This window comes from Mus caroli, unplaced genomic scaffold (genome assembly GCF_978045245.1).
Source record: "Mus caroli unplaced genomic scaffold, Mus_caroli_1 scaffold_4, whole genome shotgun sequence".
In the NCBI taxonomy this organism is placed as follows: Eukaryota; Metazoa; Chordata; class Mammalia; order Rodentia; family Muridae; genus Mus; species Mus caroli.
In genome coordinates, this window is record NW_028227259.1 from 72,788,881 (window position 1) to 72,813,849 (window position 24,969).

The window sequence follows — 24,969 nt, forward strand, 5'->3', positions numbered from 1 at the left end:
TATGGCTTGAACCTCATTTTAGCTACATGTGTCTGCACTGGGTCCTTTGCATACATGCTGTAGTTATTTAGCTTGGGTGTTTTATGATAATAATAATAATGGGAGTGATGTTATCTCTGACTGTTATTATTGTTTGGGGACAAATTTTCACCTCCTATTGTCTCATCCAGCCTTTATATGAAGGTTTGCGCCATGTTTGGTTGCTATCCCTAGGAGACATGCTCTTTGCTGAAGAGAAACAGAGGAGGAGAGGAGAGGTAGAACATGGACGCAGAGGAGTGCAGGGGAGGCAAGGCTGCAATCAGGAAGTATCATATGTGGGAAGAATAAATAAAAAGAAAAAAACAAATGAGTCATACTTCCTACAATAACATCAGGAAAAAAAATCAAGTTTCATAACATTTTTGTATGACATACTAATCGAGATTTTACTAATGCAAATGAATGTTATTATATTTTTATATTACATGACATGGCTCTGAGTTTGAAACTTCAGGACAAATATTTCTACTATGAATTGTGTCAAATAAATACCACGGTGTAATTGGATGCAGTGAAAAAGAAATCTGTCTCTTTGTTCTACAATGCTACACAGCAGGAAATGAATTAGGAAAGGATGGCCAGAAGTCCTCCTTCCTCCCATAGAGTCAAACAAGAGAGATTGGCTAGAGTTTGTCAAAACTTGGGACTGTGGACTTTGAGTGGTGTCACTGTGTGGGATATATTATTAAATCAATCTCTCTCTCTCTCTCTCTCTCTCTCTCTCTCTCTCTCTCTCTCTCTCTCTCTCTCTCCCTTATGTCAAAGCAAGTTATTCAACTCCTGACAACTGAAGAAGCCACACTATATTCCCTTGAATAACTTTATTTACATATATATGAATATATGTAATTTAATTTGCATTGTAAATAATTCTACTTATAAATTTAGTACAATTAATTTTATCATGATCTTGTGCAAGTTTTGCTCCTACATATTATTTTGAACATTTTAATCATCCTAAGCACAAATTAACTGTTCCTTGAGCAACAGTTTCCCATTTTTCTGGGCTCTTCCCTTAGTATCTTCTACTATACTATGTCTTTATATTGTCTATTTGTAGTCAGTGTGTGGAAACATACTTTAGTTTTCTTTTTGAGATTTCTTATTTTATTTAGCATTCAATATGCATCTTGTGGTGTTTTATGCTTTTGAGATGAAAATTTATATCATCTTAACTTGAGAGGAACATGTCTAATAATGCCACCCTACAAGAGAGATGAAATTGCAATCCATTCAGGTGTGAGACCTTATAGCATTCTGGTGGTAAGGTTCCAACTTCATATCACAAAGTCTGAAATTACACTGGAAATCACAGTGTCCCTTTTCTTGACAGAAACAGCAGGAAGCCATGTTCAGTCAAGACAGTCAGAGACCCCCTACTTGTAATGGCTTAGATTGATTTTTCAGAAAAGATTCCTCCTCTTAAAAAAATGATTGCCTACTGCTCTTATGTCTAGTATATTTTCTTTCTGCTGCTTCTTGTTGTTGTTTTTTCCCAAATAAGGTCTTTCTCTCCCTTTGTCATTAACTATGAAATTCATTCATCTCAGTTATGTGGAAATATTAAATATGAAAATCCTGGTAAAATTTAAGGCAGTTCTGAGGCATCACAGTGACTGTGTGGGATGGGCATCAACAAAGAAACTTTAATACTCACCTTGTTCTTTTAAGAATGTGGTCTGTACAAAGTGAGGCTCACTACTTGTCCTGTGATAAAAATATGTCCTGCATTCTGTGCTATTTAAAATTATCCACTTCACCAGAAAGAATTATGTGAGGTTCAGCTTATTGCCTGTCTTCTTTAGGGTGAATTATATCAGAGTCAGTATGCATTTTGAATTAATTAACTGCACCCTCTAGAACAAACAAAAAGTGATTGAAGATGTACCCTTTGCACATAAGTTTAGCAACATTTTAATAAGGATTACTCTGAAAATACTGAGAAGAACCACAATGGTGGATGATCAGAGATGTGGTTGGAGGCATCTTTAAGAATCATATCCTGGGGCTGGTGAGATGGCTCAGTGGGTAAGAGCACCCGACTGTTCTTTCGAAGGTCCAGAGTTCAAATCCCAGCAACCACATGGTGGCTCACAACCATCCGTAACGAGATCTGACTCCCTCTTCTGGAGTGTCTGAAGACAGCTACAGTGTACTTACATATAATAAATAAATAAATCTTTAAAAAAAAAAAAAAGAACCATATCCTGAAAACTTGATGTCACAGTACTGTAATCTCAGTCTCCTAAACACATAGAACTTCTGAAAAAAATTTCATCCCAATACTCAAAATTTGATTACATTTAAAGTACTCTTTCGTATCCTCATACCCTTAGCCGAATTGGTATACATTTCAAAAAAAAAAAAATTGAAGGAAAATGAGTTATTTTAAGGTTAAAGAAGGAAGAGAAACCAATGTGTTACAAACCTTAGGTGTGTGGTATTGGTGTTTCCCAGAGTTGGACTCAGAGGTGTGTGGCTTGATTTCACTTTTGGCTTGATACAACAAGTACTTCTTAGAGTTAATCATCAAGCACTACAGACATATCATTCCTGGTTATTATTAGCAATTGTATGAATTATGTATAAAAAAACACTGCACTTTTCTACTTTTCTGATACTTGATTAGAAAGAATTAACCATCCTTTTTCAGGAAAAAATGTATTGAATTGGTGACAAACCAAATCCTACATATATGACTTCTATTTGATGAATTATTTTGATAAGATGGCAAAAATAACCTACAACCTCTTTGAATGCCATGGTTCTCTTCCTTAAATAAATACTATAAATAAAGGTATAGATACTTTGATTCTACTGTGCCTAAATAAAGGTCTTTTGAGCAGATTGAATTACATGTGCTACTTTTTTTCAAAAAATGGAAAAAATATGAATTATTTGATGATGGTGCTTGACATTGATATAGATATCTACTTTCTATTCTTGATGAACCTGTAAGTAATGACTGCAAACCTAAATTGTAAATCCTTCTTACATGGTGATTTGTTGAACATCTCCCAGTGGTGTTTATATTTTCAATTTAAATATCAGAGAGCTTGGTGCAACTTAAGTCAATCTATTAGACTCAATTTCTATAAGTCTATGTATTCCACATTTTTTAGTTTTAAGACACATTATTTTAAGCTTTTTCTATAGATAGATAGATAGATAGATAGATAGATAGATAGATAGATAGATAGATCAAGAAATAGAAAATAATTATAAAACAAAGTATTTTATTTTGCGTGTTTTGTGTGTAAGGGTGAACATATGCATACATGCTTACAGAGGTCAAAGATCAATTTCCCATGTTATTTTTCAGGCACCTTCCAATTCAGTTTTTTTAAAAAAGGTCCTCTCATAGGCCTGTAACTTGACAAAAATGGTTAGGCCAGCTGGTCCTCCTGCCTCCTGAGATCTTGAGTTACAAGTGCAAGTGATCACATCTGGTTTTTCAGCTTTTCTGGCAGAAAAATCATACTCATGTTTGTTCGGCAGTCAAGAGCTTTGCTACTGTGTGATCAATGATGAAGTGACTATTTTAAAATTTGTTTTAGTTGTGATTGAAATGTAATTGAATTGCACATTGCATTTTTAATCCAAAGTTTATTTTAGCATAAAGCTCACCAAGGAGGATAGGCTGGCTAGTCTGAACAAGCCAAGGATCTGCCTGTTTTTGACTCCCAGTGCTGAGACTTCAACGATGTGCCACTACACTAAACTGTGTTTATATGAGCACCTCATGCTTGTATGTGCACATGTTTTTATTAACCAACTGTCTTCCCAGTCTCTGTCTTTGCTTTTTTTTTTTAAATTAAAAAATCCCATTTGCTCACTTTAAAGTATACATATTTGGATCATTTAAATATAAGGCTAAGGCTAAGGGTAACTTTCACAAAGACTACAAAACCCATTATTATAAGTTAATTGTGAAGCGATTAAAATTATGGATGAAACAATGTGGTTGCAATATATTGTAACTTGCTTAGGTGTCTGTCATCAAATTGTATAAACAAGAAATGGCAAACATAAGTCCATGTATTTTAGTCAGCATGAGAACATTTGAGTAGGTAGAATTTTATCTTCAATGTTGATTTAATTTCCAAGAAATCCCACATGCAACTCCTTTTAGTACAAATAAAAACATGCTAATTCTTTGAAGATAAAATATGTGGACTTAAGAGACACTAAAAAATTTATGAAAATGTAATTAATTTTGTTAATGATTTTTTTTATAACTTTTATTTATTTTTTTTTTTTTAGAGTCCAGTCCCTACCCCCTCCTGGTCCACCCTCCCCCATTTTCTCATCTCATTCCTCCTCCTGCCTGTCTCCAAGATGATGTCCCTACCCCCTACCCTACCCGGCACACTCATCAGGCTTCCCCACTCCCTGGGGACTCAAGTCTCTCAAGGATTGGGCACTTCTTCATCCACTGAGGCCAAATCAGGACGTCCTCAGCTGTGTATGTGTCCTGGGGGGTCTTCGGACCAGCTAATGTATGCTCCCTGATTGGTGGCTCAGTGTCTCAGAGGTCTGAGGGATTCAGGTTAGTTGAGATTGCTAGTCTTCCTATAGGGTCGCCCTCAGCTTCTTCCACCCTTTTCCTAATTCAATCATAGGGGTCCCCAACCTCAGTCCATTGATTGAGTATAAATATCTGCCTCTTTCTCAGTCAGTTGTTTGTTGGGCCTCTTGGAGGGCAGCCATGCTAGGTTCCTGTCTGTAAACACACCATAGCATCAGTAATAATGTTAGGCCTTGGAGATTCTCCTTGAGATTGATTCTAAGTTGGGCCAGTCACTGGACCCTCTTTCCCCCAGTCTCTTCTCCATTTTTGTCTTTGTAGTTCTTTTAGAAAAGAACAATTCTGTGTCAGAGTTTTTGACTGTGGGATGGCAGTCCTATATTCCTACTAGAGGTAGACTCTACATGTTCCCTCTCCCCACAGTTGGGCATTTCATCTAAGGTCCCTCCCTTTGAATCCTGAGAGTCTCTCACTTTTCAGGTCTCTGGTACATTCTACAGGGTCTCACTACCTCTCCTCCCCCTGAAGTTGCATATTTCCATTCATTCTGCTGGCCCTCAGAGCTTCTCTTGTTCCCGTACCCCAAACCTAATCATGTTCCCCTTTTCCATTCACCCTCCTCTCTCCCACTGAGGTCCCCACCTCTCTGTGCCTCCTATGGTGATTGCTTTCTTCTCCCAACTGAAACTGAAGCATCCTCACTTGGGTCCTTCTGTTTCTGGAGGAGTCACCATCCCTGATCTCAAGCTTTACTACAGAGCAACAGTGATAAAAAGTACATGGTATTGGTACAGAGACAGACAGGTTGATCAATAGAATAGAACTAAAAACCCAGAAATAAAAACACACACTTATTGACACTTCATCTTTGGAAAAGAAACAAAAATATACATTGGAAAAAGGAAAGTATCATCAATAAATAGTACTGGTCTAACTGGCAGTCGATATGTAAAAGATTAAAATATAACTCTTTTTCACTTTGCACAGTCCAAGCGCATCAAGGACCTCAACATAAAACCAGATACACTGAATCTAATAAAAGAGAAAGTGGGTAAAAACCTGGAAAACATTGGCACAGGGGGAAATTTCCTAAACAGAATTCCAATGGCTCAGGCTCTAAGATTAAGAATTGATAAATGGGACCTAATTAAACTGAAAAGCTTCTATAAGGCAAAGGACATATTGAATAGAACAAATCAACAACTTACAGATTGATAAATGTGAAATATTTTTAATTAATTTCAGTTTTATTCATAAGAAAATAAAAGCCAGAAAGAAAAATGTTATTAATATTATAATAGTAGGATAAAAATACCTGCCTGGAATAAATCTAAGGACAATGTAAAATACATACAAAAGAAAATCATCAGCAATGCTTATGGAAAACATTTTTAAGACAAGTAGGACTTACAGGTTAGTTGATAGCAAGTTCCTATGATACAGGTGCCAGTTTTCTGTTAGAAGCACATAACACATCAAAATGTTTTCCATTTAAATTCCAACGGCAGTGTTTAGGGAGACTGATAGTTAATATAACACAAAAACAAGAGAATAAAATACCAAAAGTATATTATGAGAGAAGTGCTGTGGACTAGGAAGAGGAAGAAAGACAGCTGTCCCGTAGAATTCCCAGAAGAACATTCATCAAAGTAATATGGCATGTGTATATACATAAACAAACTGATAGACAAGAAAGATACCCAGAAGCCATCCCCCAAGGAAAACATAAAGTTCATTGCAGTAAATATTGACTACTTGATAAATACTCAGAAACAAAGATTTATAAAGAGATAACTGGGAAATTAGAATATGAGGATCAAATGGACGTAGGGATTGGAGGTCAGAGTAAGGGCCAATGTGAGAAAGAATAGCTAATACTAAAGACCTTTTGAAAAGCTGTATAGAAAACTACAGCTGTAGAACTAGAGTTGTATGTACACACACACACACACACATAGCTGTAGAAGCTATGTATGTATGTATATTATATATACATTATATATATAATTATATATAATGCATATGTGTGTGCATATATAACATAAATTTAAAGGAATCATCATATAATAACTGAGACAACGCCTCTAAGATATTATGACAACTAAATATCATGTGCAACAAAGAGAACCTCTAGTTCTATGCCTAGTATATATCTTGTTGAATTATTGTTCAATGAGTTCTACAGACATACCAAAAAGTCATAGGCTATTACCAAACTATATGTTGCCCCCCACAACATTTCAGTAAGCAAATCCTTATTGCAGAACATAACTGAAACAGCTAAAAAGGAACTGAGACCAGGAAGGTGGCAACTTTCTAGTCTTCATGGTACTCCTCACAGATGACAATACTCCCTCCTCCTTCTTCTGAGTTACCTCATTAGGCAGCGCTTTCATTGGAGCACAGTGATGATGTGGTGAAATATTATTGGCCAAGGATTTATGGACATAGAATTGGCCCAAACACTGTATATAAGCCTATGTCCTAGGCAATAAACTCAGATCTGTGCTCTCACTCTGGTCTCTGGAGTCAGATTTCCCAGGATTTGTCACATAACTCAGTCACTTCTCACCACCATTCTCTGTCCTGTTCACATAGAAACATATCAATTAAATAACTCCTAATGATATATATTGTGGATAGCACTGGGGCTACTTATATTTGATGTTAATTCTGTTCTCCTGTAAGGGACTGTAATCAAGGAATGAGTCAGCACTCAAGTGATTTCTTGTAAACCTGCTTCCCACCTTAATTTGTAAAATAAAGGAGAGCTGATGATTGGGCAGATAAAGGGAAGATGGAAGAGAAGGTGGAGAAAGAGAAGAAGGAGAAAATGGAAGAGAAAGAGGATGCAGAGGAGGAGAAGAAGAAGAAAAGCAGAGCAGAAGCAGATGGCCTGTAGAAACCACAACTCTAAGGGGTGTTATAGATGGAAGATGGTAGAGTCGTGGGAGATCTGCCCAACCTAGACATACAGCATGTATTCATATTAACTGAGTTGTGTTTTCATTGCTGGGGCATATTTGGGTTGAAGATTTACCACAACTAAATGGTGTCCAACGTATTGATTTGAATTCAAGTAACCTGAGATAAAATTTCAATGCCCCCCAAACCCTGAATAGGGCTTGGGTAGTGACCTAGGCTGCAGCAGTATGGATTCAAAGCTGACTGGGTTTGAGGGGCCTACAGAGAATGGCAGAGAGGCATCTTCTCCCAAGAGAGCCATTCTTTGTTTATTTCCCTATATCCTTCACTTTCCCCCTACTTCCCCACCTCCAAACAGGGACACAGACAATGCGGGTCTTTTTATACTCAGCTTCTCCCTGTGAATATTCAGAAGATGTTCCAACTGGCAATAAGAACACATGCTCCACTGTGTTAATAGCAGCCTTATTTAGAATAGCCAGAAGCTGGAAAGAACTCAGATGTCCCTCAACAGAGGAATGGATACAGAAAATGTGGTACGTTTACACAATGGAGTACTACTCAGCTATTAAAAAGAATGAATTTATGAAATTCCTAGGCAAATGGATGTATCTGGAGGGTATCATCCTGACTGAGGCAACCCAATCACAAAACAACTCACATGATATGCACTCACTGATACGTGGATATTAGCCCAGAAACTTAGAATACCCAAGATACAAGATACAATTTGAAAAACACATGAAACTCAAGAATAAGGTAGAGCAAAGTGTGGACACTTTGCCCCTTCTTAAAAGTGGGAACAAAACACCCATGGAAGGAGTTACAGAGACAAAGTTTGGAGCTGAGACAAAAGGATGGATCATCCAGAGTCTGTCCCACCCAGTGGTCCATCCCATAATCAGCCACCAAATGCAGACACTATTACATACACCAGCAAGATTTTGCTGAAAGGACTATGATAGAGCTATCACTTGTGAGGTTTTGCCAGTGCCTGGCAAACAGGGAAGTGGATGCTCACAGTCAGCTATTGGATGGAACACAGGGCTCCCAATGGAGGAGCTAGAGAAAGTGCCCAAGGAGCTGAAGGGGTCTGCAGCCCTATAGGTGGAACAACAATATGAACTAACCAGTACCCCCAGAGCTCGTGTCTCTAGCTGCATTTGTAGCAGAAGATGGCCTAGTTGGTCATCATTGGGAAGAGAGGCCCCTTGGTCTTGCAAACTTTATATGCCCTAGTACAGGGGAAACACCAGTGCCAAGAATTGGGAGTGGGTGGGTGAAGGAGTGGGTGGGGAGGGTATAGGGGTCTTTCTTTCTGGATAGCATTTGAAACATAAATGAAGTAAATAACTAATAAAAATCAGGGAAAAGGGGGGCGGGGAGAATTGGGAGACAAAGGTACAAAAGGCTCTGGACCAGGCAATTCATTGTTATAAAGGGAGAAATATAACCCTTTGACACTTATAGATGGTATAAAGATATATTGCTCTAGTAAGTCTTACAGGATACCTATATTCTGTCTAACGTGGGCTCCATGGAAATTCTGGTCTTAAGTCCTGGTTTGACAAGCTGCCACTTATAAGCAGGTATAGAAAGGAAAGGAAAGGAAAGGGAAGGGAAGGGAAGGGAAGGGAAGGGAAGGGAAGGGAAGGGAAGGGAAGGGAAGGGAAGGGAAGGGAAGGGAAGGGAAGGGAAGGGAAGGGAAGGGAAGGGAAGGGAAGGGAAGGGAAGGGAAGGGAAGGGAAGGGAAGGGAAGGGAAGGGAAGGGAAGGGAAGGGAAGGGAAGGGAAGGGAAGGGAAGGGAAGGGAAGGGAAGGGAAGGGAAGGGAAGGGAAGGGAAGGGAAGGGAAGGGAAGGGAAGGGAAGGGAAGGGAAGGGAAGGGAAGGGAAGGGAAGGGAAGGGAAGGGAAGGGAAGGGAAGGGAAGGGAAGGGAAGGGAAGGGAAGGGAAGGGAAGGGAAGGGAAGGGAAGGGAAGGGAAGGGAAGGGAAGGGAAGGGAAGGGAAGGAAAGGAAAGGAAAGGAAAGGAAAGGGAAGGAAAGGAAAGGAAAGGAAAGGAAAGGAAAGGAAAAAAAAGGAAAGGAAAGGGAAGGAAAGGGAAGGAAAGGAAAGGAACAAAAAGGGAAAGGAAAGGAAAAGAAGTAAAGGAAAAAGAAAAGGAAAGGAAAGGAAAGGAAAGGAAAGGAAAGGAAAGGAAAGGAAAGGAAAGGAAAGGAAAGGAAAGGAAAGGAAAGGAAAAAAAAGGAAAGGAAAGGGAAGGAAAGGAAAGGAACAAAAAGGGAAAGGAAAGGAAAAGAAGTAAAGGAAAAAGAAAAGGAAAGGAAAAAGGAAAGGGAAGGGAAGGGAAGGGAAGGGAAGGGAAGGGAAGGGAAGGGAAGGGAAGGGAAGGGAAGGGAAGGGAAGGGAAGGGAAGGGAAGGAAAGGAAAAAGGAAAGGAAAATAGAAGTTTGATCAACTGTTTTAAAGATGGTAAAATAAAGTCTGCAGGCAACTCATATTCTCTAACGTGGACTCTGTGGGAATTTGGGTTAATATCCTGACATGATAAATTAGAAAGGCCTAAATAGGCTAAAATGTGTGTGATTTTTTGAGTATTGTGGTTATTTTATTGTATCTCTAGGACAGAGGGCAAGCTACAGATTTTCCTGGTTACTGACTGAAGGCTGTGCTGATTTGGGAAAAAGGTCTTGTCTCTGTGTTTTTGGAAAAGATGATTAAGGTATTTACACCTTCCACACTTATATGGATCGGATTTGATAGAGGGAAACCCCTGGAGAACTAGATTCCAGAGAATCAAACAAAAAGTTTATCTTGATGATAAAGTTTTGTTTTGAGATTTATATATTACAGAATATATAGCCTTGGTGAATTTCATCGTCAGACATGCTGAACTGACCTGCCTGAACTCCAGATGTCTTGGTTTTTCACCCAGATCCAGTCAGGACACAGACATCAGAGACTAATACAACCATTGGTGTGGCCTTCTTAAGGCCAACCAACTCCCCCATTTCTATTCTCTTTTTCCTCCCTTCAAAATTATCTCAACACCCATATTCAGCTTGAAGAAGTTATGAAGAGTCGTCATTCCAGATCCCTAATCTTTGGGATTGGGGGAGGTTATTATAGGTTGTCTTTGATACTAAAAATATTGAAGTACAGGGCTTGGACCCAGTCCTTCCATTGCTGTTATTGTAAACAGATCTGATATGTTTAAGCATGTGAGTTAAGGGCCAAATAGGAAATCCATGGATATAAGTTTATTGTTATGGGTTTTTCGGTTATGTTAATCAGAAATGGCTGAGAGTAGGTAACAGAGAACAGTCCAGATTACTTCACATAGATAGTCGGTTTTCAAAAACGTCAGAAGTCCACAAAATGTGACATTTAATGTTATTTATTCACCTGTTGTTGGGACTAGTCTGGTCTTGACAAATTTCCCTGTCTTGGATTCAAAGAAGAAACTAAACATCTTTGAGTTACTCTAGTTGTGGCAAAACACACACTAGGCAAGAATGGCTTCATTTCATCTACAGACATAATACTGTCTAAAGAAAGGACACAATTACAGGTTATTACAGCTTGATTCTGCCAAGACAGAGTAGGCTAGTCTCTTTCTCTAAGTCTGTCAGATGACCCTGGCCAGTAGGCTGAAGACCGAAGCTCCAACATGTTCAAGTAAAGGACTACCTTAAGTGATCAGTGGTCTCTATAAATGGGTTATGTTTTGGAAGCTGTGTTAGGCTTTGTATATTTTTTCAGTTAATATCAGTCATTCTTGGATTTCTGATGGGGTTGAATATCTACATAGTCTCTTAGCCAACCCAGGCTTTTTACTTTGAGAGGAACAGATTTGAGAGGATGGTTTTCAGATGGCATTCAATCTAAAGCCAAGACATAGCCAGGTACAAAGCTATAGTCTTTTCAGTAAGGGTAGATGACAGAGATTCTTTTTAACTAACAAAGATGGATGTTCTGGGTGTTAGGTATCTTGTACTTTGTAAATTACAAAATGGTAATAGTTGTGGTCAATTATATCTGAGATAAAATAGTCTATTAATTGAATAGAAAGGGGGAAATGTGGATAGCCCTTAATTCCATTGTCCTATGAGGTGGTATGAACAAGGAATGAGTTAGCACTCAGGTGATTTCCTGTAAACCTGCTTCCCACCTTAATTTGTAAAATAAAGGAGAGCTGATGATTGGGCAGATAAAGGGAAGGTGGAGCAGAAGGTGGAGAAAGAGAAGAAGGAGAAAATGGAAGAGAGATAGGGCGCAGAGGAGGAGGAAGAAGAAAAGCAGAGCAGAAGCACATGGCCTGGAGAACCCACAACTTCTAAGGGGTCTCATAGATGTGGAAGATGATAGAGTAGTGGTAGATCTGCCCAACCTAGGCATACAGCATGTATTCATATTAACTGAGTTGTGTTTTCATTGCTGGAGCATATTTGGGTTGGGGATTTACTGCAACAGGTATAATACTATATTTATTGATTCGCATGTCACTCAAATCTTATCATAGAAGCTTCTTGGAGCAGATAAAATTAACAGAGTCCCACAACTAGATGACATGCAAGGAGTGAGAGATTTTGGTATCTGAAATGGAATGCCCTTAGGATTGATTCAAAAGAGGGATGGATGGACTGGAACATCACAGGTGATAAATGACTCTAAGGAAACAGTGTCTTTCAGCATAGCAGCATTGAGTCATTTGAACTCACAGAGACTGTGACAGTACGAATAGCAAGTATACAAGTTCAAACAAGGCAAGATCTCAGCACTAATAAGGGGAAGTGGACATATGTTCCCACCACAAAGTGAAAAGGACGTATTTGTAATTGATATCTTCTAGAAAATGAAAAATTATTTTTCTCCAATGGAGGCTCACTAGTCTACCAACCATACTCCAGGGAAGGCTTTGTTCACAACAGTAGTTGGCTAACACAAAATGAATTTCACAGGGTTTTTTTGTTGCTTTTACTACTTTTGTTTTATCAATCTTTTTTTGTTTGTTTGTTTTGAGGGTTTTGTTTTTGTTTTTGTTTTTTGATATAAGAAGAAGGGGACTTAATGTTGGATAGGAAGAGAAGTGGGAATGATTTTGGAGGAGTCAGAGAGGGAAAAGAATGTAATCCAAATACAAAATGTATTTTGACAAATATATGAATAAAATTTCTGATTTTTATTTATTTAATTTATTTGGGTTTTTTTTTTTTAATTTTTTTGGTGTTGTTTTTTAGTTTTTAATTTGTTTTGCCTGCATGTGTGTCTTGTTCCCTGGTATCAAGGAATCTCTGGAACATCAGATAGAAGTCCTAACTGTTCTTCTAGTCCCACATTTTACTCCTTTAATGATATAGAACATAGTTTTATGTTTTAAAGTTAATAAGAGAAAATAGAGAAAGCATGTGACTTCCATTTAGGATAAAATAATATTCTGTCAGCTGGAAACAGAGAGACTTTCTTGTTTTAATCAAGTCTGACAGCTCAACCTGATTACAGTCCACTGGACCCACATGATAAAAAGAGGTAACTAATTTCTAAAATTTGTTCACACACACACACACACCCACGCACACACACACACATCTCTCACAAGCAATTTATAACCTGTTGTGAGGATGGTGGGATTAGAACATAGGTCTTCATGCTTCTCTAACATGCACTTGTGAATTGAGACATCTTCTCAACATTTCAACATTCTTTTTATGTATACTGAAGGTAAGTCCCTATTGATAAAGATACCATGCACTTCAGAAACAAAGCCCAGAGACCCCAGAGCAGGAACTGATCTGAATAGCACTCTTGGAGTACTATGTTTCTCAATATCAGAAGATATTTGAAACATGTAAAAGATCATTTGAAACTAGAATATAAAGTTGGGAATGTGGTAGGGAGGTAGAAAGTGGGTCTGAAAGTTACAGAGAGGAGTAGGTGTGAATATAATGATGTACATTTATAAATTTAATAAAAATATTATATTATAAAAATGGTTAACCTGATTTAAACTTCCTCTCTAAGGTTTGTCCTTTTGATTACTTCCTTACTCAGCAGACATAGTCACTGTTTTGCAAACATCTGTACTGCTTAAGCTGTACTTTAGAGGTCTATACCTCATATAATTTTTATTTTCTCTGCAAGTGAATTTTCCCATTTTATTCTTTTCTATTTGGAAGGTGGTTTTCAAGCGTGTCTGTGAATTTCTAATTGGATTTTCTATGGTGTCAGTTTCGCTCTTATTATTCCCCCTGTGGTTTTTACTTTGACAATCATGATTTTCATTTTAATGGAATCTTCCTTACAACCTATTGACTCTACCAAACAATCCTTTTCTTAATTAATGGAAGGAAAAAAGTCTTCTAACATGAAGCAAAGATAATAACATAGGTATTTTGAATATTTTTATATTGTAGGGCTTTTACATTAATATTTAAATATATTTAGAAATATTTTAGATAAAAAATAGAAATTTAAATTGATACAGATTAAATGTAAAACCCCACCATCACCACCATCATGACCACCATCACCACACACACACACAGACATGAAGCCATGTCTGTAATTTAAATTATTATTTGGTAGTGGGTTTTATTATTAAGTGATAGCTTGTTCCTGGTAGCTTAATCCATATGGCTAATTTTGAAAATATAAAAAAGGCTCTTTTTATTAATATAATAAAACTGATTAATGGAAAGCCATGCTGTGCTGTGATATATAGCTCCATCAATCAATATATCATCTATCTCTATGTCATCTATCTATCATATATCTATAATTCATAGCAAACAAAGCAAAAACATGTATGCCATGAATTCAAAGACATACCTGTAAATGATGGGTTTTGCTCTACTTCCCAATGGGAAGGACCACATAATTTCCTTTGACAATCCATCCTCCTATCTGATTATTACCATCATTCAAATACTGTAGCTGTTATATTAATCCATTATATTACTATGCTGACTTTCATATCAAAAAGCACAATAAAGTTATTTTTATGCTGTAGGGCTGACAAGAAAATGGTAATAGATTTTGTATGTTTACTTTAAGGAATAATTTTGCCTTGTCAACTGTGATATAATGAACCCCTACTCTACAATGTGATAATATTTGGAGGTAGGGTTTAGGTAGCTAATTACATCAGGACGGTATGCCTGGATTGAAAAAGATTTGTAAGTACCCTTTTCAGATGAATGACTATATCTTGCTTTCCCTTTCATGAAGTCTCATAATAGGAAGAAGCCACCAATAGATCTCAGATTAGTAAACATACTGTTCTGAGATATTTGAGTGTCTAAAATGGAGAAATAAGCATACTATGATATTTTGTTATATTAATTCATGCCAGTAATCTTTCTATTGCCATAGCAAATGCCTGAGATAATACATTAATAAAGAGGAAAGGTTTGATTTGACTTCCAGCTTGGGAGTTTTCAGTCTAGACCAACTTTACTGCTTTTCTAGGTGAGGCAGGAAGCACATCAAAGGAAGGGAGTTGGAGAAAAGCAAACTCTTAGATTCATAGACATGCAAGTAAGATAAGAAATGCTTGCGGGGCAGTGGTGGCACATACCTTTAATCCCAGCACTTGGGAGGCAGAGGCAGGCAGATTTCTGAGTTCCAGGCCAGCCTGGTCTACAAAGTGAGTGCCAGGACAGCCAGGGCTACACAGAGAAACCCTGTCTCAAACAAACAAACAAACAAACAAACAAACAAACAAAAACAAAAAAAAACCAAAAAACAGACAAACAAAAAAGAAAGAAAAAAGAAAATGCTCAGGAATCCAAATTAGAGCCTCTTCCCAGTAGTCCCCAAGCTTCTGCTGGTTCACACATACCCCAACACTCACATTTCAGTACTTAAACATGGCACAAAGACTATTAATTACAACCTATATTTAAAGTACAACATCCCTGAAACAGTTTTATAGATCCTTGGTGATATTTAACATCTCCTATGTGCTTGTTTATCTCTTAAATGAGTTTTTCCTCTTTTAGTTTTTCATATATTTTAACACCAGAGAATATCAAAGAAATTCAGACACTAATAGATGATTGGATGGTACAAATATTAGTTTTATAAAACAAAGGTCTACTAAACCTTTCTTTATCTAGATTATTAAATGCAATGTCAGCAGTGCTTTGGGGCTATGGCCTGTGTAACCATCATCTAATAATGTGAAAAGTAAGATAAAAACAAAACAAAACAAAACAATCAAACAAACAAACAAAAAACCAGGAGAAAAACATCTGCTAGACCTCTAGTCAGTAAAATACGAATTTAAGGTCAAAGGAAATAGCAAGAATCACTCACACATCAACAAAGACACCGGAAACAAGAGTTCACAGTATAATACTGAAATGATTCCTAGAAGAGGAAAATTGATAAATCCTAAATCATTGTTAATAGTAGATCAGACCGATGTTCTACTTTTACCAATGTCAAGTTACCAGTGTTATTCATTGTAATGTATGATTATAGGAGCATAGAAAAGTGGTTGAAGGAGCTTTAAATTTTTATGTTCTACAAAGACATTTTATGTAATTCTGCATTTATTCTTAAAAAGAAAGATATGCTAAAACTTAAATAATAGGGGCACGAAAGAAGTTTCTATGTCTAAGAGTACTTACTACTCATGCAGAGGACTTGGGTTCAGTTCCCAGTGCCTACATATTAGACAGTACCACTACCTATAACTTCTGCTACCATGCTATCAAATGTTCTATTCTGACTTTCTTTGTTATTAGCACACAAGTGCACATACTAAAAATTCAAATATACCCTGATACAAATAAATAGATAAAAATTTAAAGCAAGTAATAATTTTTATTTTTTTATGGTATTGCTAGATATGGGGAACATTTGAGTTTATTGGAAAATGGTGTGAAATATTACATCTTAAATTTTAAGATGTAGGAGATTTGAAAACAAATCAAATTTAACCTAAATTTGATGAGTACTTCTTTTCAATAGGAAGATATGTCACACAGCAAAGAGTAAATGAAGATACAAAAAATGGTTATTGTACTATGAAAATATAATGACAAAAAGGATGTTGTTGCTGAAGTTAGACATGGGACTAAATTAAGAGCTCTGAGTTCACTCTTTAATGTTTACTCTCATGATATTTCATGCACAGGCTTTAATGGAGAACAAAACCAAATTATGTCCCTCCCAGTGCTATTTACATAAAAGAAATTAGAGGAGAATTAGTTGTCTATCACAGAGACAAAAAAGCAGCTTAAATTTAGGATATTTAGAGAAGGGCAAACTTAGGACTGCTGAGGAACAGAGCAAGGATACAGATTTCTCGCATATCATGTATTTCAATTTAGAGCATCACAGAATTTATTTTATCCTCTTAGAGACAGTGCTTTTCATCAAAGCTGTTGAAAACCATGTAAGCAAGATAGTGACTATTGAAGCAAAATACTATTTGCTTAAATTAAAAACATGGATAATATTCTCAAACTAATTACTATAATACTTAAGAATATATAGAAACATAAAATTTAATTTATTGGGAACAGTAGAGATGAATGATAATTTGGAAAAGAAGTCAACAAGTAGTTAAAATATACAGAAAAGTAAATAAACCATATGGTTAAGACGGTAGCTTTTATTATCAATAATGAGTTCGAATGTATCAGGTTCTGGAGTCTAGGTTTATCATCACCTATTTCTACTAAATATTAAGAGATTTAAAGAAGTATTCAACCAGGAGGTGTTGTAGTTCATTCCTACATTCCTAGCACCTGGAGATAGAAATAAGAGGATCAAGAATTCAAAGTTATTAAGACAAAGCTCCATAGTGGTTTTTAATGCTCTCTTCTGTCTCAAAAGGACAACAAAACAAAACAAAACAAAACTCTGAAAGAAAAAAAAAAGAATTATCTATTATCTAACAGAAAAATCCAGGCTAAACTAAGCATGTAAAAAAGAAAGCTAATATGAACAGATTTTTTGGTCACATTACAATACAGGTGTCTTTTGTTAAACACACACATATGTGCACGCACATGATGTTGCATGATAAATAATATAGAATGTAATAATAAATGAGATTTCATTATATATCTATGGCAGACATCTATTAATATATGTAGGTAAATAAGAAGTATATGCACATTTTATATAAACATTGTTATTAATGTTTTTGTTTAGGATGATCATTCATTTTATTTCATTTTGAGATAGGCTTTTTACCATGTAATACTGGCTACCATGAAGCTTACTATATATATCAGAGTGTCTTCAAATTCACATAGATATGCTGCCTCTACCTCTTCAGTGCTGGGCTAATAACATTTACCACAACCACCAGTCACCTATTAAAGTTTTATTTCCTTGATGTGAAAATTAATATTACAAAACAGTTAATACATTTATATGTAGATAAATATAAATTTATATTTTTCTTATGTAATAAATATTTTGCCTACATGTAAATATATGTACCATGTGCATGCATAATAAATACAATAGTAATAATAGGGCTTGCATCTGGAATTGTGGATGATTGTCGGCCACCATGTGGGTACTGGGAATTTAATCACGTCCTTCTATTCAAGATACACACACACACACACACACACATATATATATATATGACATGTTTATTAGGAAGCTGCTTTTAGGTGAGTTCACTGGTCTCAAGGACTGAGGCCAAGGAAGTCACTATAGGAAAGGGGAGGGTGAGGCTGAAGAGAAACAGAGAAAGGGAGAGAGACGAGGGTGGGGGTGTGGGGGTGTTGCAATTGTACTCTTTTTTTTTAATTTTGTTTTTCTGCTTTTTTTTAAATTTTTAATATTTTTATTACATATTTTCCTCAATTACATTTCCAATGCTATCCCAAAAGTCCCCCATAGCGCCCCCCACTTCCCTACCCACCCATTCCCATTCTTTTGGCCCTGGCATTCCCCAATATTGGGGCATATAAAGTTTGCAAGTCCAATGGGCCTTTCTTTCCATTGATGGCCAACTAGGCCATCTTTCGATACATATGCAGCTAAAGACAAGAGCTCCGGGTTCTGGTTAGTACATCATGTTGTTCCAACAATAGGGTTGCAGATCCCTTTAGCTCCTTGGGTACTTTCTCTAGCTTCTCCATTGGGAGCCCTGTGATACATCCAATAGCTGACTGTGAACATCCACTCCTGTGTTTGCTAGGCCCCCGGCATCGTCTCACAAGAGACAGCTATATTTGGGTCCTTTCAGCAAAATCTTGCTAGTGTATGCAATGGTGTCAGCGTTTAGAAGCTGCTTATGGGAAGGATCCCTGGATACAGCAGTCTCTAAATGGTCCATCCTTTCATCACAGCTACGAACTTTGTCTCTGTAACTCCTTCCCTGGGTGTTTTGTTCCCAATTCTAAGAAGGGGCACAGTGTCCACACTTTGGTCTTCATTCTTCTTGAGTTTCATGCGTTTAGCAAATTGTATCTTATATCTTGGGTATCCTAAGTTTTGGGCTAATATCCACTTATCAATGAATACATATTGTGTGAGTTCTTTTGTGATTGTGTTACTTCACTCAAGATGATGCCCTCCAGGTCCATCCATTTGGCTAGGAATTTCATAAATTCATTCTTTTTAATAGCTGAGTAGTACTCCATTGTGTAATGTACCATAATTTCTGTATCCATTCCTCTGTTGAGGGACATCTGGGTTCTTTCCAGCTTATGGCTATTATAAATAGGGCTGCTATGAACATAGTGGAGCATGTGTCCTTTTTACCGGTTGGGACATCTTCTGGATATATGCCCAGGAGAGGTATTGCTGGATCCTCCAGTAGTACTATGTCCAATTTTCTGAGGAACCGCCAGACTGATTTCCAGAGTGCTTGTACAAGCTTGCAATCCCAACAACAATGGAGGAGTGTTCCTCTTTCTCCACATCCTCGCCAGCATCTGCTGTCACCTGAATTTTTGATCTTAGCCATTCTGACTGGTGTGAGGTGGAATCTCAGGGTTGTTTTGATTTGCATTTCCCTGATGATTAAGGATTTGAACATTTTTTCAGGTGCTTCTCTGCCATTTGGTATTCCTCAGGTGAGAATTCTTTGTTCAGTTCTGAGCCCCATTTTTTAATGGGGTTATTTGACTTTCTGGAGTCCACCTTCTTGAGTTCTTTATATATATTGGATATTAGTCCCTTATCTGATTTAGGATAAGTGAAGATCCTTTCCCAATCTGTTGGTGTTTTTTTGTCTTATTGATGGTGTCTTTAGCCTTGCAGAAGCTTTGCAGTTTCATGAGGTCCCACTTGTCAATTCTCGATCTTACAGCACAAGCCATTACTGTTCTATTCAGGAATTTTTCCCCTGTGCCCATATCTTCAAGGCTTTTCCCCACTTTCTCCTCTATAAGTTTCAGTGTCTCTGGTTATATGTGTAGTTCCTTGATCCACTTAGACTTGACCTTAGTACAAGAAGATAGGAATGGATCGATTCGCATTCTTCTACATGTTAACAACCAGTTGTGCCACCACCATTTGTTGAAAATGCTGTCTTTCTTCCACTGGATGTTTTTAGCTCCCTTGTCGAAGATCGATTGACCTTAGGTGTGTGGGTTCATTTCTGGGTCTTCAATTCTATTCCATTGGTCTATATGTCTGTCACTATACGAGTACCATGCAGTTTTTATCACAATTACTCTGTAGTAAAGCTTTAGGTCCGGCATGGTGATTCCACCAGAGGTTCTTTTATCCTTGAGAAGAGTTTTTGCTATCCTAGGTTTTTTGTTATTCCAGATGAATTTGCAGATTGCACTTTCTAATTCGTTGAAGAATTGATTTGGAATTTTGATGGGGATTGCATTGAATCTGTAGATTGCTTTTGGCAAGATAGCCATTTTTACAATGTTGATCCTGCCAATCCATGAGCATGGGAGATCTTTCCATCTTCTGAGATCTTCTATAATTTCTTTCTTCAGAGACTTGAAGTTTTTATTATAAAGATCTTTCACTTCCTTAGTTAGAGTCACGCTAAGATATTTTATATTATTTGTGACTATTGAGAAGGGTGTTGTTTCCCTAATTTCTTTCTCAGCCTGTTTATTCTTTGAGTAGAGAAAGGCCATTGATTTGTTTGAGTTAATTTTATATCCAGCTACTTCACCAAAGCTGTTTATAAGGCTTAGGAGTTCTCTGGTGGAATTTTTAGGGTCACTTATATATACTATCATATCATCTGCAAAAAGTGATATTTTGACTTCATCTTTTCCAATTTGTATCCCTTTGATCTCCTTTTGTTGTCGAATTGGTCTGGCTAGGACTTCAAGTACAATGTTGAATAGGTATGGAGAAAGTGGACAGCCTTGTCTAGTCCCTGATTTTAGAGGGATTGCTTCAAGCTTCTCACCATTTACTTTGATGTTAGCTACTGGTTTGCTGTAGATTGCTTTTATCATGTTTAGGTATGGGCCTTGAATTCCTGATCTTTCCAAGACTTTTATCATGAATGGGTGTTGGATCTTGTCAAATGCTTTTTCCGCATCTAACTATATGACCATGTGGTTTTTGTCTTTGAATTTGTTTATATACTGGATTACTTTGATGGATTTCCATATATTGAACCATCCCTGTATCCCTGGGATGAAACCTACTTGGTCAGGATGGATGATTGTTTTGATGTGTTCTTGGATTCGGTTAGCAAGAACTTTATTGAGGATATTTGCATCAATATTCATAAGGGATATTGATCTGAAGTTTTCTATCTTTGTTGGGTCTTTTTGTGGTTTAGGTATCAGAGTAATTGTGGCTTCATAGAATGAGTTGGGTAGAGTACCTTCTGTTTCTATTTTGTGGAATAGTTTGTGAAGAACTGGGATTAGATCTTCTTTGAAGGTCTGATAGAACTCTGCACTAAACCCATCTGGTCCTGGGCTTTTTTTTAGTTGGGAGACTATTAATGACTGCTTCTATTTCTTTGGGGGATATAGGGCTGTTTAGATCATTAACCTGATCTTGATTCAACTTTGGTACCTGGTATCTGTCTAGGAACTTCTCCATTTCATCCAGGTTCTCCAGTTTTGTTGAGTATAGCCTTTGGTAGAAGGATCTGATGGTGTTTTGGATGTCTTCAGGATCTGTTGTTATGTCTCCTTTCTCATTTCTGATTTTGTTAATTAGGATGCTTTCCCTGTGCCCTCTAGTGAGTCTGGCTAAGGGTTTATCTATCTTGTTGATTTTCTCAAAGAACCAGCTCCTTGATTGGTTGATTCTTTGAATAGTTTTTCTTGTTTCCACTTGGTTGATTTCGCCCCTTAGTTTGATTATTTCCTGCCGTCTACTCCTCTTGGGTGAATTTGCTTCCTTTTGTTCTAGTGCTTTTAGGTATGTTGTCAAGTTGCTAATGTGTGTTCTCTCTAGTTTCCTTTTGGAGGCACTCAGAGCTATGAGTTTTCCTCTTAGAAATGCTTTCATTGCGTCCCATAAGTTTGGGTATGTTGTGTATTCATTTTCATTGAACTCTAAAAAGTCCTTAATTTCTTTCTTTATTCCTTCCTTGACCAAGGTATCATTGAGAAGAGTGTTGTTCAGTTTCCACGTGAAGGTTGGCTTTCTATTATTTATTTTGTTATTGAAGATCAGCCTTAGTCCATGGTGATCTGATAGGATGCATGGGACAATTTCAATATTTTTGTATCTGTTGAGGCCTGTTTTTTGACCAATTATGTGGTCAATTTTGGAGAAGGTACCATGAGGTGCTGAGAAGAAGGTATATCCTTTTGTTTTAGAATAGAATGGATCCATTTGATTCATAATTTCTCTTAGTTTCTCTGTGTCCCTGTTTAGTTTCTCTTTCCATGATCTGTCCATTGGTGAAAGTGGTGTGTTGAAGTCTCCCACTATTATTGTATGAGGTGCAATGTGTGCTTTGAGATTTACTAAAGTTTCTTTAATGAATGTGGCTGCCTTTGTATTTGGAGCATAGATATTCAGGATTGATAGTTCCTCTTGGAGGATTTTACCTTTGATGAGTATGAAGTGTCCCTCCCTGTCTTTTTTAATGACTTTGGGTTGGAAGTCAATCTTATCAGATATTAGAATGGCTACTCCAACTTGTTTCTTCCTACCATTTGCTTGGAAAATTGTTTTCCAGCCTTTCATTCTGAGGTAGGGTCTATCTTTTTCTCTGAGATGAGTTTCCTGTAAGCAGCAAAATGTTGGGTCTTGTTTGTGTAGCCAGTTTGTTAGTCTATGTCTTTTTATCGGGGAGTTGAGTCCATTGATATTAAGAGATATTAAGGAAAAGTAATTGTTGTTTCCTGTTATTTTTGTTGTTAAAGTTGGCATTCTGTTCTTGTGGCTGTCTTCTCTTAGGTTTGTTGAGGGATTACCTTCTTGTTGTTTCTAGGGCGTTGTAGGAAGTTGTTGTTCCTGTCCTTGTATTGGTTTTTTTCTGTTATTATCCTTTGAAGGGCTGGATTCGTGGAGAGATAATGTGTGAATTTGGTTTTGTCGTGGAATACTTTGGTTTCTCCATCTATGTTAATTGAGAGTTTGGCTGGGTATAGTAGCCTGGGCTGGAATTTGTGTTCTTTTAGTGTCTGTATAACATCCGTCCAGGATCTTCTGGCTTTCATAGTCTCTGGTGAAAAATCTGGTGTAATTCTGATAGGCTTGCCTTTATATGTTACTTGGCCTTTTTCTCTTACTGCTTTTAGTATTCTATCTTTATTTAGAGCATTTGTTTTTCTGATTATTATGTGTCTGGAGGTATTTCTTTTCTGGTCCAGTCTATTTGGAGTTCTGTAGGCTTCTTGTATGTTCATGGGCATCTCTTTCTTTAGATTTGGGAAGTTTTCTTCTATAATTTTGTTGAAGATGTTTGCTGGTCCTTTGACTTGAAAATCTTCATTCTCATCCACTCCTATTATCCATAGGTTTGGTCTTCTCATTGTGTCCTGGATTTCTTGGATGTTTTGAGTTAGGATCTTTTTGCATTTTACATTTTCCTTGATTGTTGTGCCGATGTTCTCTATGGAATCTTCTGCACCCGAGATTCTCTCTTCCATCTCTTGTATTCTGTTGCTGATGCTGGTATCTATGGTTCCAGATTTCTTTCCTAGGGTTTCTATCTCCAGTGTTGCCTCATTTTGGGTTTTCTTTATTGTGTCTACTTCCCTTTTTAGGTCTAGTATGGTTTTGTTCATTTCCATCATCTGTTTGGATGTGTTTTCCTGTTTTTCTTTAAGGACTTCTACCTGTTTGATTATGTTATCCTGTTTTTCTTTAAGGATTTGTAACTCTTTAGCAGTGTTCTCCTGTAATTCTTTAAGGGATTTTTGTGCTTCCTCTTTACTGTCTTCTACATGTTTACCAGTGTTCCTTTGTATTTCTTTAAGTGTGTTATTAAAGTCCTTCTTGAAGTCCTCTACCATCATCAGGAGATATGCTTTTAGATCCGTGTCTAGCTTTTCCGGTGTGTTGGGGTGCCCTGGACTGGGCGAAGTGGGAGTGCTGGGTTCTGATGATGGTGAGTGGTCTTGGTTTCTGTTTGTAAGATTATTACGTTTATCTTTCGCCATCTGGTAATCTCTGGGGTTAGTTGTTGTCGTTGTCACTGTTTAAAGATTGGAGCAGAAGCTGTGTTCCACTCACCAGCGGTCTCAAAATCCTGTGTCGGGGTTCGTGGGTAGCTGGTGGTACCCTGGTGCTGGTCCAGCAGGAAGAGGACTGTGGTCTTACTCAGGCCGGATTTCTGTCTCCCCAACCAAAGCAGTCTCAGGTCCCGCGTGATTGGACTGGAGCAGAAGCTGTGTTCCACTCACCAGCAGTCTCAAAATCCTGTGGCGTGGGTCGTGGGTAGCTGGCGGGTGTCAGCCGACCCTGCGCTCTAGCTACCCCGGTGTTGGTCCAGCCGGATGAGGCCTGTGGCCCTACTCAGGCCGGTTTCTGCTTCCCTAACTAATGCAGTCTCAGGTCCTGCGCGCAATTGGTTTGGAGCAGAAGTTGTGTTCCACTTACCAGAAGTCTTAAGATCCTGTGGCGGGTGTTGTGGGTAGCTGGTGAGTGTCAGTGCGCCCTAGCTACCCTGGTGCTTTTCTGACCGGAAGAGGCTTGTGGCCCTATGTAGGCCGGATTTCTGCCTCCCCAACCAAAGCCGCAATTGTACTCTTAATGGTTGAACTTTCTCTCCAGTACAAGATTACAAAATCATAAATGTCTTACCTATTTATAAACTGTAATAGCATATATAATTTTCTCAAAACATTTATATTTTTATACCTCGAGTCCAAGACTACTACCTTATAGTATGAAGGCTATGCTGATTTCAGGACAGGCTTCAAACTAGCAGTTAAAGAGACTAGGCCTAAATCTCTGCTTCTAAGTACTGGGCAATTCTAGGCAAGTCCAGGCCTCAGAAGCTGCCCTGCCACCTTACCTGATACAAAGACAATGGGTCAGCAGCAGTTTCCAGTCTTCCTCAGATGCTTCCTCCATAAAAGTTTCCAGACCTCCCCAACA